Here is a 16,147-nt window from a genome sequence, read left to right on the forward strand (position 1 = left end):
ATGTGCATGCTCATACAGAGTTTGCCTTTGTGCTGAACAGTGCAGATTTGTGAGTTTCCGGGTGTATTTTTGTAAGAGTTTGGTGTTTCCGGTTGAGTATTTCATATCAGTTTTGGTTGCTGCTGTATTTTATACTTTAAGCTGTTAAAATAGAGCTGAATATATATATTGGGACGTGATTAAACTTCTGAGATAGATTATTAGTGTTCTTGTGGTGTTTCCGAGCATATTTTGTGCTATTTCGGGAGCCCGATGAGCATAGTTTTGGTCCTACATTTTCGAGCTGTTGTGTAAAGGCTATACGGATCTGGAAATGTCAATTTGTAGGCTGTTATGCTGCTGAAAGTTCTGTAAAAATTTCCATTTTCAGATTTATTAGTAATTGGTGAAGCTGTGAAGCTTTTGGCACAATTTCTGGCATACCCGATTTGGGGTTTCTTGAGAAATTTGGAGGATCTTTGTGATATTAGTTGTTGATCTTAAAGATCTGATTAAAGGTTGGAAATATCATGTAAAATCAGAAAAGGGACATTTCAGTGGTATCAGAGCCATGATCTTGCCAGCCTGAGGGTTTGTAGAAGTTGCAGGTCAGTTTTGACAACTACCCAGATCTTGCATTTCAGTTTTGAGAACTACCCAAATCTTGCATGTCATAATTTATGATTGCATGTTGCTTCTAATCAGCTGCATGTAAAAATTTATGGTTGCATGCTACTTCTAATCATTTTCATGTTAGTTCTTGGTGAATTTGGTGGTTGTAGAAGTTTGCATGTCAGTTTTGACAACTACCCAGATCTTGCATGTCATAATTTGGTGGTTGCATGTTGCTTCTAATCAGTTGCATGTCCAAATCTATGGTTGCATGCTACTTCTAATCATTTGCATGTTAGTTCTTGGTGCTTGAAGAAGTTATATCCTATTGGGGTTACACTCTACTTTATCCAGAATGGACAGGTATAGTACAGAGTCTCAGAGGGAACGATCTTGGACAATTGATAGCCAGAGTCAAAATAGTAGAAAGGATGGTTATTTAGACATTCGAGATAAACTTATGAAAATAAGCCATGACATGTCTAAACAGTTGGTTGAGCACCACCGTATAAATGACATGTTATCTGACCCAGCTAAGGTGGACAAGTTGACTGGATTTCTATTTGGCAGATTTTCTCACAGGACAGATGACACAATTCCCAAGAACTTGCATGAGGAGTTTGAGAAACTAGCTGATAGCCAGGTAGTGGTCTCAAATTCTACTTTGCCACAGGAGGTGGTGGGAAAGGATATTACACAGATTGATAGTAAGGGTCAACTTGATACTCAAATTGAGACGATTGTTTACAGGTTGTCAAAGGGTGATGCCACAGGTATTCAGGATGGTATAGTTACAACAGGCAGTGACTACAGTGTAGTGGGTTCAGATGATGATTATGAGGATGTTGTTGTGCAGGATGGTGAGATACCTGGTAGAGATGAGCAGACATTGAGCATTCATGACTTTGCTGAGAAAGAGTACCAGGCACAGTTAGATGCTTCATCACATGAGGTTGAGGCTGGTAGTACTTCACATGATTTGTCCAACCAGCTGAAGGTGAACACAGATAGTATTGTGACTTCATTATCTCATCATGACAGGTATGTGGAGTTAGTTGGTATTGGTCATATTACTCAGGTGAGGAGTTTGCTTGAGTTACCAGTTGATTCTAGTTTACGGATATGGACTCGAGATTGTTATATTGGCATTTGGGATTCAGTTGACTGGAGATCTTTAACACTTTTTGGTAGCAGTGTTTGTTTGGGTGCTATCATGGATTTGATTAGCAGATTACACGGTGTTGTCTTTTCTTGTGCCAGTATCTTGTCTGATGTTGGTATTAGTTTTTATACACCGGTGTTGGGCTTTGTTCATATATCCAGTCGACCATACTTGCTGGAATGTGTTGATGATATTTCATATTTGGCAGTGTGTATAGATGAGTCCCAGGATCACATTGGCATTGATGACATCCAGAAGGATGCAATGGGCGGTTTTGAAGACTTAGTTTCCTTGGGTATAGAGGAGTTGGACAGCAATGCTAATGTTTTTGATACTCCGTATGTTGATATGAGCTTTAGATTTGATTCACAAGATATGGATGGTAATACTCTAGAGACTAGTAACTTTGAGGACACTCCTTCAGACAGTGCATCAGAGGAGGTTTGTAGGAGACAGTCAAGCCAGTGCCATCATGTGTCTAATCAGTTGAGAGTTAGTGACCAAGACATTTCTATCACTTGCCAACATTTTGATGCTGCTCGTCAGTTGTTAGCAGTTTATGGATGGGGTTCTCCTACTAGTGATGAGCAGGGAGGAAGTTATCTTTCCTTGACAGAGATCCACTCTTTATGGGAGGCTATCCAAATTCTGAGACAGGATTATATGCAGTTGGTAGCTGACAGAGATTATCTTATGAAGTGGGGCAGTACATCATATGATGCATTGTTGGCCAAGGAAGATGAGGTGAGTGAGCTTACTGAGCAGCTTGTGGTGACTTCTGAGATTCTTGAGAGTACTCAGTTGGCTTTCAAGGAGTCACAATTTCATTTGGCTAAGGTGACCATGGAGTTAGAGCGACTACAGTCTTTATCTGATTCTATACAGTCACAAGCTATGGTGTTTGGTGATTCGAGGATGTCCATGGCTGAGATTGTTAGAGACAGTGGAGATGGGGATGCATCCATCCTTGATACTAACATTGGCATATCAGGTTCATTCCCACTAGAGTCAAGTTTAGTTGAGTTGGGTATTGTAGCAGATTATTGTATGCCTGACAGGGTGGTGGCTTCTAGTACTAAAGGCATAGAGACTAGAGATGTATCAAAGGTCATGTGTGATGTTGGTGAGTCGACAGTTGGCATGGTTCCTGCTAGTAATACTACTCCCTTGGTGATATCTTTGGAGGTAGTAGTCAGTTCCAACATGGTTGATGATCAATTGCAGTTAGTTTCATCTAGATTACAGTCTGAGCCACTGACTGAGATTGGTGCATTCTATCGGCATTACACTGTGAGGTACGCTCATCAATTTACCATTGATGACCATGTTGATGAGATTATGATACAGAGATGTACTTTGGTTCCTAGTGCTTATCATCAGTTATGGAATAGTTTGATGCCTCAAGATGAGAGTTGTGATGGGCACGACATGGCGACAGGTTCTATAGTTGATAGCTTGATAATACATGACTTAGAGCAGGAGTTTTGGAGTGATGCTTCAGCAAGTGTCGTTATTGATTCTACTCCTTTGGCTATGACATCTCCTGACTTAGCTAGTGATCAGTCACAGTGGGTTGTATCACTTGTTCATGGTGAGCTATTGACTGAGGTTGGTTTTTTTAATCAACATTATATTGCAGGGTATGTACATCAGTTAACAATTGATCCTTATGCTGAGGATTTGATGGCAGGAAAATTTGGTTTGGGTTCCATTTCTTGTTGTTTATCTTGTGATGGCTTTTCACTGTCAGGGGTGCATGGTAGTTATGGTTATGAGACAGTGGCCAATGATCTACAGAGTTGTGTTGACTGCAGGAGTTGTACAGTGTGTGGATTCTCCATACTTGGTATAGTTTCATTTGAGAGCATTCACCATTGTTGCAGAGTTGGATTGTACATTCCATATAGGCCAGTGGAATGCATTGATGGTATTTACTATGTTGGTAGTCCACTTTACTTGGGTTTTGATATTCTAAGAGTTTGTGTCTCATGGGTTTTTTACTGTGGTAATGGTGATTTTGGAGTTTGGTTGAGCTATAATTGCCAGTTTGATTATGGATTCCTCTTGGTCATATTGCAGAGGATCTTGCAGGAGTCTGTGTTAATTGGTAGTAGTATAGTTCATGACTACATTTGGGATCCAGGAGGATTGATTGGTTTATTGTTCAGCCATTGCTTGAGGACAAGCAATGTTTGGGAGGGGAGGACTTGTCATGTCCCCTTTTCAAATAATAAAAAAATAATAATCTTTGCTAAGACAGGCAGGCCCAAGAAAGTGAAGTTTCGGAAAAAGGGAGTTAATCTTTGGAAACCGTTGGACTAATAAATGATAATTAATTATTAAAATATGTTTCATTAACCTCTCTTGGATGTGAGTTACAGTTATTCCCTTTTTAAAGAGGTTTGGAGGCATTTTGGGGGGATTCCAGACTTGATTTTCACTCATTCTTTGTTATTCTTCAGAGGCTGCCAAACCTGTGGAGAAGGAGACCCAAAAACGGGAGTTTGCAGGTTTCCAGGGAGACCCAAGAACGGGAGTTTGCAGGTTTCCAGGAAGGCTAAGGACAGGAGTTTGAAGCCATTCCATGTGCATGCTCATACAGAGTTTGCCTTTGTGCTGAACAGTGCAGATTTGTGAGTTTCCGGGTGTATTTTTGTAAGAGTTTGGTGTTTCCGGTTGAGTATTTCATATCAGTTTTGGTTGCTGCTGTATTTTATACTTTAAGCTGTTAAAATAGAGCTGAATATATATATTGGGACGTGATTAAACTTCTGAGATAGATTATTAGTGTTCTTGTGGTGTTTCCGAGCATATTTTGTGCTATTTCGGGAGCCCGATGAGCATAGTTTTGGTCCTACATTTTCGAGCTGTTGTGTAAAGGCTATACGGATCTGGAAATGTCAATTTGTAGGCTGTTATGCTGCTGAAAGTTCTGTAAAAATTTCCATTTTCAGATTTATTAGTAATTGGTGAAGCTGTGAAGCTTTTGGCACAATTTCTGGCATACCCGATTTGGGGTTTCTTGAGAAATTTGGAGGATCTTTGTGATATTAGTTGTTGATCTTAAAGATCTGATTAAAGGTTGGAAATATCATGTAAAATCAGAAAAGGGACATTTCAGCAACCTAACTTGGATTGCAATAAGATTAAATGAAAATAATTTTTCTTGTGGCTGAGCCCCCTTCATTGGAGTGCCCACTTTGATCAAGCAAACAAAATTAAATACAATATTTAAATGCTGCCTTGGCCGGCCAACCTGGAGAGTTGCATTCATTGGGTTAAGGTGTGCATCTACATGTACAAAATGGGGGTCATTTTTACAATGCTAGATTGTTGGAATAAGGCAATATATTAGCCCTTAGTGTAGTGAAAGCTAAATTTTAAACTCATTAAAATCGATTAATGTTAATGTCTCTGATAATTTCTTTGTAGGACCAGCAAGGGTTGGCTTTGGAATATAATAGGTCCATAACAGTTGGGATACCCCCTTCAATCATTAACTTTTTAAAACCTTTCTAATAGCTAAAAGGAAACCATGGAGGGAAATAGCAATGTCAACAAAGTAATTGGTAGAAGTAGAAATATGATGCATGAACACCCACGGGATTTTGATGGATTTTACTTTTTGTCTTGAAATTGTCAAATCTCCTAAACAACTCTTGAAACTTGATGAGTTCATTCAGTGAAATAGTAGTTCTTATTTTTAAAGCTCGGGTAGCAGCTATAGAGATTATTCATGCCCATGTTCTATGTTATTGTATTTATTGGGAGCTAATTCATGTCTTCTTCTGAGGCTCTATTGAATTCTTGTATGTTGTTTATTTTTTATTCATTGCGGCTGCATATTCTCCTAAAGTTGAACTGACTTTCTTCAGGAACCGTCATCGCATGTTGAGGTGCTCGATGCTAGTTGTATTGCTCTATTATTATTGAACTTAATATATTTTAGTATTTTCATGATCATCATTGTCTGTGCTAGAAATGGACTACTTAGCTCCTCGCATGAGATTACTCAACATCAAAGATGACTTGGCATTGTTTCTTGTCCCTATCTTGAGTATTGTCGGTTCATAGTTTTTTATATCAACGGTTTATGTTCTATTGCCTTTAATGAAAGGGAGGGTGTTGTCGGTGGTTGTAATGCTAGTCTCTTTGTTTTACATCGCATGTCCTTTCATTTCCCAGGGACTCTATGTCACATTAGCTTTAGTGGAATAAAAGACTTATGTTTGGTCTATCGTGAGCTGCTTCAGTTCTGAGCGCAGTGTCTGGTTTTTTTCTCTGAAGTTTCCATATGCTTGAGAAACAAGCTATAGCAGGTTGAATTGCTATATAAATGATATGTTTGTTTTGCATATTTGATCTGTGTAAGATTGACACATACATTTTGGTAAAGAATTAAAAGTGTCTGTGAGATGCTTGTGCTTATTTGTCTATTCTGAAGTAATCAATTTGTGTTCAAAGTTGAATAAGGCTTATTGATTGACTGGTTAATGTCTTCAATCATAAGCAAGAGATTATTATATTGTTTTGGGAATTCAATAAAGGAACATTTTTGTGGTCTTGGTTTTTCACTCTCAAGTGGAGGGTTTTCCCAGGACAAGCCTTTTGTGTTCACTATTCTTTGTGTTTTGAATTTCAGTTTACTGCAATTTGCATTATAATACATTCCAGTTCACAAATTTAACACTTACCACCATTCAACTCCCTATTTTAATCTCTCTGACTCAGATATCGATGTTATTTGAAAAAAGGAATAGTTTATAAATGTAAATTGTAAAGCTTTTATCCTGTTGTGAAGATTGACAATTCTTGTTAACCAGTACACCCTACACCCAAATTAATATTTTATTTGAACATAAGAGCATGAAAACCCTTTCTAGGTGCTTCATGTTTTAGATGTGCTTACCATTGAAAATATTCTCAACACCTAAACCTGCATTGTTCTTAACAAACAACATTCAAATTTGTGTGCCTTGCATATGGAGAGATTTTTTTAATGTGATTTTCACATGTTCAGCCGTCTACATTGCATGTTGTTTCATACTGGCTTGTAAAGTTGACAAACAAGATTTTGTCTTCAAATTCTCACCTAAAACTTGATGAAATTGACCTTATGGTGCTAATTAAACATTCAAAGAAAGCCAGTGGAGCAATAAACATACAAGATGTGCAAGGAAACATCCTGTTAGCAATGAAAAACCCATATTAAATTTCAAAAAGCATATACAATGTAAATGAATGGAAGATTCTGCCATAAGAAATAAAATCATGTGTGCTAATGAATTTTTAGGCTTGCTATCCTCATCATTCTAACTCTTTTCTTAGTTAAGAGCCTAAAAGAACTCCTTTAACTTTTAAAGTGTTTTTTAGAAAGCATTCATTACATCTGTTTAAAGTGTCACTCTCTGTTTCTTGGGACAACAGATTACTGTTATATTTTCATTTTCATTCCAATTATATACTGTGTTTCATTCTTAAGATTGTGAATTGCTCTTTCTGTAAGAATCCATTTGTCTAGTGATATTTATCTTGCTAATACTTGGGGATACTGTCATTATAGTTTGGTGCCTTGGTAGTGGCACTGCCTTAATTGGAGGGAGGAGAGGAAGCACAACTTAGACACATCGAACAACTTCAAGTGAGTATCGCCAATCATTTCTTTTATTCAACGTCAATATATAACTTGTGGCAAAGTGTGTACTCTAGTGTAAACCAGTGTTGGACTTTTATAAGCAGTACTATTGGAGAATAAATCTGTAAATGTTTTGCCTAGCAATAAAGGTAAACAACAATGAACAAAATATAAAGAACACTGAGACACAAAAGACACAACATTTTGTCATAGGAAAACCATCCAACTTGAGGGGAAAAACCCAGCCACACCAAAAATATATCTTGTTTATTAAAGAATAAAAGTTTGAGTACAATTCTTTTAATTGAATACAATACTTATCACACAAAACAACCATATATCTCTTGAATGAAACTCTCCTTATCATAACAGAAAGTCTTCATTACCAAAAGCAAGACTCTTCATATTTACAAATGCATTTCTCTCTGCACATTGTGTGTCTTTCCATATTTCCAAACACATGTATATGAAAGATCACCATGCAAGTAATTAGGATATTACCTGTAGCTACAAACATCAATGCTCCCTCTTAGCAAAGGAGATATCATTTGCAGATTTCATGACATCATGACAAACACAAATGCTACACCCATGTCTGTCAACAACAGATCTTTATCATGATATAAACATCTCAGCATCATATTCACCATGTCTACTCCCAGAGATATTACATGGGTCTTTGGGGATCAAAAGGTATGGGACTTTGTTGGTTGCATGACTAAACAAAGAAATTACTTAGCTGAGCAAGACAACATAGGGTCAAAGAGCACTCCAATCAGCTAGATCACACAAGTGAACAAAGGGAATCAAATCATAGATCTTTTAATTAGGCTAAGGGAAGAAGCAGATAGTGAAGACATCTTGAATAGGTTGAGTATAATCCTGATTTTCTGAGCTTAATCAGCAATTCTCTTTCATCTCATGAGTCAAACTTTGAACCTTGGGTTGGGAACATTCTGGTTGGGATGATCAAGTGTGAAATTGATCCTTCCTTACCCATATTTTGATGAGATATTTGGTTTCGTACATAATGGACCAGCCACAAAAGGCTTGACTTTGGTGAAAAAAATGAACATATCCCATTCATTGGTGGACTTGTCACTTCTTTCATATGACAGGGCCATGATGTACTAATTGATTAGAGATTGTTTTTTAAGATATTATATGGGACTTTGAGGATCAAAAGGTAAGGAACTTTGTTGGTTGCATGACTAAACAAAGAAATTACTTAGCAACCTTTAATGAAGGCACACTAATTTTTGGAGAAATATATAATTTTATAGAAGTTGTTTAGAGTTCTTCAACATATTTGCCTTGCTGGAGATTGGTTCATTTCATGAATTGCTAAAAATATTGGTTATTGGTAGTAATTGTGGCTTCCTTTAGAGTGAAGGATCCCAACCTCACATCAATTATTGAGTTTAGTATTGCACAACTCATATTCCAAACTACCTACAAGAAAATAACTGCTAAACACTTCCCCCTAATACTGGCCCAGCTTGCTTGAACACAACAACATTCTTCTATGATTCTGGTCGTTTAAGACAATCACTCACATCCTCTTCAAGTTGAAGTGCGTATCCTTCTTATACACCCTCCTACCCTCAAGGGTTGTCCACATTTCAAACTAATCTCTAGGCCCTTTATACAACAACCTTGAACTTCAAAACATAGATAACTTACCATGCTACTGTCATGAATTGGCAACGAACTAGTTGTACTGCAGTCTTCTGGATAGACCCACACACAGAGGTGAATAATTTTCGAACCAGAATTTATTTCCTCAATCACACCATTGAATGCTGGCACAATTTGGCCACCAAAAACATATCCAAAGATGGGAAAGATCCAACGGTCAGTTTGGGAGATATAGACTCCACACTGAGACTGAAATTTCTGGGGCAGTTTCTCTTCACTGTGATAGTTTACATTTACTTTCTTCCTTTCAAACACATGAAATCTCTGGCCTGCTCTTTTTCCAATGCCTTAATGTTATTTCACATTGTATTTTATCATTCCTATCCATTATGAGGCTTATTACACATTGCAATGAAGGGAAACTACATTCTACTTGATCTCTGGATACCCTAGGCAAGGATTTAAATAGTTAGCAAGAAACCTATTATATCTCCCTTGAAACTCAATCAAATGACATGTCTCCAAAGCCAAAATGAATGTGATTCAATGCTCGTATTTCTTATAATGAAGAATCTTAAAAATAATATCAAGAAGGTTTTGAAAAAAATGCTGCAAACTATCTGTTATATCTATTCAAATAAGAGAATAAGCTTGAAAACTAACTTTATTAATTGCCAGGTTTGTTGCATTGACTTCATCTGTCTTCTTTTAGGAATTGAAACTATTTATATGTTTGTTTCAAACCTGGGAACTGAACAAACTCCTATACCTACATTTCAAGCCTTCCATAACCACATTGGATCAGTTTGATCTCCTTAATAACTAAGTTATCAATGTGGTAAAATTCAATTCTTTTGTACACCTTTATTCTGCATTGTCCTATTACATCACACTGTTTATTATTGAACATGAAACATAACTATATCCCTTAATCTACTCATAGACCCACTTATTAGCACTCATAAAGTCTTGACATAAATTTAACCTTATTGCATCGAATGGTTTTATTGGACATGAAAACATCATGAAAAGACCTTAATGGACTTATTACAATGCCAAGTGACCATGAATGGTCTTTATTAAATCTTCAAACTCTTAGGATCCTTCAGTGACCCTAGTGTATCTTCTCAGTCTCCCGGTGGTCCTGCACTAGTTGATACACTCTTATATTATTTAAATCTCCTTTGCAGAAACAAAACTTATGTTTCCTCTATGTTCTCTAAACTATAACTTTTGAACCTCTGCTTTAATTTAGCTTGTCACAGATGAGTTTCTAATATTTGCATTTACCTTCACCAAACAATTTCTCCCAACTATCATAGGCTCAAACTCCAGCATTTCTTGTTTGAGGGAATAATAGCACGCCCACAAGCCACCTCAAAATGAACAAATTCAAGATAAACATTCTCTCTTGTAGCACAAAACAATCTCTCTTTAGTTATCATACCTTGTTTTCCATAAAACATTTGTGTGAAGTGATGATCATCACATCTTTTACAGATTTCAATCCATTCATTTCTAATCTTAGGAAGACCTGTGCATTTAATGACAAACAAGCTCTTATGATAACTCGCTAAGAAGACAACCTTAACAAATAGAATATCTAGTAAATCCACTTAGAATATAAAAATCAGCAGACTAAATGATTTTAGTCTCATTAATACATGTGTTTATATTTTGAGGACCACTTGTTTCGTATGCATGAAAAAAGGCTCATCTTCATACAAGTGTATGAGATGAGACAGAACATGCATGACCAAACCATTTGGCTTATGCAAAACATCCCTAGAGCACAGATAGGAAAACATTATTCATTGCTACTGGGTATTTAACATTTCCTTTTGTTGATCTAGATTATGATTTAGCTGTTAATAGGTTCCAAAATCCACAATCGTATTTGTAGAGGTAATAGTGAAGACATCAGGAAAGGTGATCATATAAGAGCAGTCTTAGTACAACAGATGCATGAGTGCATGTATACAACAGACTTTTAATGTTGGATATATTTAATAGAGAAAGAGAATAATGCTTGTAGGAAATGTATCTCATCTGCTTGTCTATTTGTTACGTTGAGAGGACTTCATTCTGTGTAAATTCGTTGTCTCCCAAGTCAAATGCCAAGCTACAGAATATTCCCAGTTGTTTTGAGTGGGTGGGGTCCGATCTATTGGCAGGAACTTCATAGATATTTCATCACATGATAAATTGGACACAGATCAAAATCATGCATGGATAAAATCCTAGTGAAGACAAGCTACTAAGGACTTCAGTAATTAAAAAAGCATCTCTGGATCATAAAATATTTCTTCTACTAGAATTAATAAATCATCAGTACACAACGAAATCAGAATTTGAAGTTCTAGTACATTTAATTGCAATATTTCTTCAGTTTATGATAACTACTAATATCATTGATGAATTCTCAACTCCAGGTTGGATTTCAGATTTCAACATACAAAATCGATATTCAAAAATACAGTTGGGTCTGCAAGATTGTTGCAGCTTGGATATTGAGAACTAACAGCAGCAACCAAAGGAAATGAGTGTTCTGTTTATATAGAACTCCAATTCTGTCATTGATTGATTTACTCATGCAATTTGTAAGAAGAAAATTGGTAGAAGATTTTGGAGTTTAATGCGAAGAAGAAAATCCCAAAGCCTTATATAGAAACCTTGTAAAGATGATTTCCTCTGAATATTCAAGTAATCAACTCATCATCTTTGTAAAAAGTGGCCAACCAAACTCACTGGCAACAACTTGTCTTGAAAGAGTCAAAAGCTGGCTTAGCATTTGGCTAAAATCTGCATCAAATGTTTGTGGCAAACTTTGTTAAATAATGTGTAACGTATTGAAATGTTTATCAAAATAAAAAAATTCAAGAGCATTGACAAAGTTGATCAAGTCATGAAAAGTGAAAACTGAGCCAACTGGGCTCATTTGGGACCAAGTTAAACAGGGTTTACAAGTGTTACCGAGTCTAAGATAAGTCCTGTCACATGAAGTTATTTTTAGGTTTTAGTTTTGCACGTTTGATACAATGCTCAGATCATTGGCTCATCCAACAGATATCATTGTCAAATAATAAAGACCTTAATATTGCCAATTCAGATTTGAGAATATGTGGCCAAGCAATCCAGTTAAGGAGCATTAGAAAATCTCTCCTTGGAGCATTAGAACAAGAAATAAATAAATTATAATTAAGTTCAAGACAACAGTTAAGGAGTTGCGATTCTTTTTTTTAAATCCAAAATATTGTTGTCAATTTTTCTAGAATTACAAAGCATGGCCATGAATAAACAATAGTTCATTCACAGTGTGTGCTGTCCTCAATACCCTCAAATGGCATAGCAGAAAATCATCCGACTTAACTCGAGGTTAATTTTTTTTTTCCACATTCAAGGTACCATTACATAGTTTATTGCAACAATCGTTATGCCAACATAAAAATAAGGTATTTTCTTGGAAATAATATTAAGTTGAGAAACTGGAATAATTTAGATCTTGTGACTCTTGATCGTCAATATGAACAAGACGATGCAGTTCCTCGAAATCACACATGGTTTCTGCATCAAACAAACTGATGATTTCTGAAAGAAAAACACACCCTGAAGCAGCAAGAATTCCTGTGCAGGCTCCTTTTCTAAGTTTCCCATTGACTCCATCTCTATAGATATTCGCTTCATGTATCTCTTTGCTAGCTTAACAGAACTTAGCATCAGGTTATAGACAATTTGCTCCAGCTTTTCGAGCGACATTGTCATCCTCTTTAAAGTAACATTACAGGGTTGATGAGGATCATCATCATATGACAAAACTTCAGATTTCAACTTTTCTATATCCCGATATGTAAATGCAGCTTCTCGCATAGTGTCATCTTTCTTCTCTGGCCAGTCAAAATGTTTTAAAACTGCTCTTCTATCAACAAGAAAAGAAAGATCCTCATCAAGCCACTGAACAAAAGTTAACAGACCTTCAATATTAACATAAGATGAAACCCTTAATTCTTGTATTAGATACCAGACAAAGTCACCTTGGGTTTCAACGTCTTCTTTGATTGCTAGCAAGTGTGCAGAATGGTTTTCAATTTCTCCAATCATGTTGCTACGAGCTGTTGCTATATCTAGATTTTCAGAATTCCCAGTTGTAGAGGAATCCTTCTTTGGATCTGATTTCATCAGTAAACAGTAAAACTGTACTACTTCCTGAGCTTTCTGCACTGTGTCTTTTCCTACTGTTTTCTTAGAATGAAGTGCTTCAAAAGGAGATAAGGGTTGTTGAGGCATTGGAGGTGGTGGTGGAATGTTGCTGGGACATTTTGGAGCTAGAGATGGAGGTGGAGGTGGAGGTGGTGGCATGCTGCTTGGATATTTTGCATTCAAAGAAGTTGAGACAGTAGAAGATGCTGATGAAGGTTTTGGTATTCTTGATGGTCATTTTGTACCTTCTAGGCCCATATATTTAGTCAAAAAAGTTGTTTGGAACTCAATTTTTAGAGGAGTTGCAACTCTTACAAAAGGGGTGGAAATATTGAAGGATAAATTCTACCTCATATTGGAGGGTATAAAAATTGTATAGTTTTTCTACTTTTCCTTGGTTTCAGTTGGCAGCTTTGCAAGCTTTCTTCTCTTTGTTTCAGTAGAAGTAAATTGTTATGGATGTTAGGTGCAAAGTCTTTTAATCAGCGAAGTTTACACCATCTTGGAGATAATCCAAATCCTTATGAATAAGCAATTTCAATTATTGGACAGACCTTGTCTTCTTTTGACGAGGACAACTTAATCTCATGTTTTGGTTTTGGGGATGGTAAGTTTCAAACTTCTTTTTATATTATCTTGGCAATTCATTTTCATATGACACTTTACAGAGTTCACAAGAGACAAAGTGAAATGCCTATCACTAACAATACATTCTTGTTGCATTGTACAGCTTCAACTCATGACCAGCAGGCGTATAGTTTCTATCCATATGGTAACTTATGCAACAGATTTGAAGAAACACTAAGACGATATAGGGAAATAGTCCCCAACTACGACTTGTTGGTTAGTAAGGATTTGTATTTGATTAAGCTTTGATGTTTACGATAAAATGTAAATGTAGAATGGCTTGTGTATTGAAGTCTTGGGCTCAGAAAGTATGTCTTTCTGGAATGATTGATTGGGTTCATATTTATATTGTTCATATATGCAGTAGGTATTGAATATAGTTATGTCATTTATTAATGTATTTCATATTTTTCTATTTATATTAGGGCCAACCTCTTTTGTACCAATCATCAAAGCAACGATCCGTATTGTAGAGAAAAGTGGGGGCAATACCATGTTCTTTTGATAATTGCAGATGGACAGGTTGTATATCATTAATTTATGTTTCTTTTCAAATGTACTATTAATTTAACAAATTGAAACTTCTTTCATCTTGTGGGATAAAAAGCATTTACTTACTAGAATTCTTGAATTATATGTGACATACACTTACACTGCACACATTGTCCTTACTATTTATGCTTGTACCCATCCTCGACTGGTCTAATGCAGGTTAAATATTTATAGGTGCCAAGAAGTGTTGACACTGAAAATAGTAACCTGAACACACAAGAACAGAATACAGTCAATGCAATAGTACAAGCAAGGTAATCCCATGTACATGATTTTGTCGTATTTTCGATGCTAATAACTATTGTATAAAATTGTAGTTGTAATGCAAGAACTGTTATGACTCATGCAGTGAATATTTGCAATTCTATCTTGATTTATACCATACAGTTTTATTCCGAATAATGTTTAAGTTAAAGCCCTTCCTGCCAGCACCCATAAACATCCTTTCATCATCTATATCCATGTTGTCACCTCAAATACCATTCTCTTCATCTTTATCCAAGCAAACATATAAAATTGTAGCCCCAATACAGTTCTAATACTAATGCTCTTGCAATGTTCTCCCAACTTCAGAATATCTATCATTGGCTACCATGTAGAAACCCAACTTCAGAATATGTATCATTGGCTACCATGTAGAAACCAATCTAATATTTACATTTATACATCCTTTATGTAGTTTGTATATACAAAGTTCTCATCTTGTCTATGTGGCTTCCATTACACCTGTGGGTGTTAAGCCTTGCTTTTGGCCCCCAATCATAGCGACATGATGCTGAGCAGTATATTTTTGTGCACCTCATTCCATTTCTGGCAGTGGAGGCTCATTAAAAAATGCCCAGTTGCTTCTTGTCTCGGCTTAAATGTTATGATGGTGCAGATTTCCGGTGGGCATTTACCTAGTTTTGGGGCTCACCCATGATTGGGTAGCCATGTGTGCATGTTGCTGGCTTGTTCTATTACTATGGTGGGATGGAAACCCACTCTTCAGGCCAGTGGGCACAATTCACCATCAGTTTGGTCTTTTCTTGTAGTGTTTGCCTTTTTATGTCCCCTCTTGTTTAAGTATAATTAGTATTAAGTAATAAAATTACAAATGATGAGAGCAAAATAAAAATATTTGTATCATGGTCCTCCTATACCAAGTGATGGAAGTGAGGATCTGATGGTGGTTAGGGGCACATCAACAAAAGGGCTACAGTAATCATGATAGCATTGAGAAGATAGTGAAAATAAGAATAAAAGGACAATATCACCCGAGAAGCTTGAAAAGACAAGGAGACGAGAGTTTGAAGAAGAATATGTTAGGAGAAGCCATTACAAATGAAGAGCTGTTGCAAGCTACAAAGTTGCCAGAGATAGCTTAAGGTTCCAAAGTTGCTAGAAGAGAGTGATGGAGTCCAAAGAGAACCTAGAGATTCTCCCGATTAAAAAAGATTGATTTCAAAAATGAGAGGAGGCAAGAGTAAGAGATTAATAAGCCACTTGGATTTACATGAGACCATTTCTACCACTGACTTGGGACATGACTAATAGTTCAATGTCTGGTATCTGTCATAAGACAATAGTTTGTATGAATGTCCATGCATTACATGGGAAAGAAAAAGGCCATTCCAAAGAAACACTTAAAAATGAACACCAAAATGAGCACAAAACATAGAGTGAAATTGTAAGGGCTTGCAATTTTCATTGTTACAGATTTGTCCATGCTTCATGTTTGTACTTGAGAGTGCTAGATCCAACTT

Source organism: Cupressus sempervirens, chromosome 10 (genome assembly GCF_028749045.1).
Source record: "Cupressus sempervirens isolate cs-2001-9-10 chromosome 10, ASM2874904v1, whole genome shotgun sequence".
Lineage (NCBI taxonomy): Eukaryota > Viridiplantae > Streptophyta > Pinopsida > Cupressales > Cupressaceae > Cupressus > Cupressus sempervirens.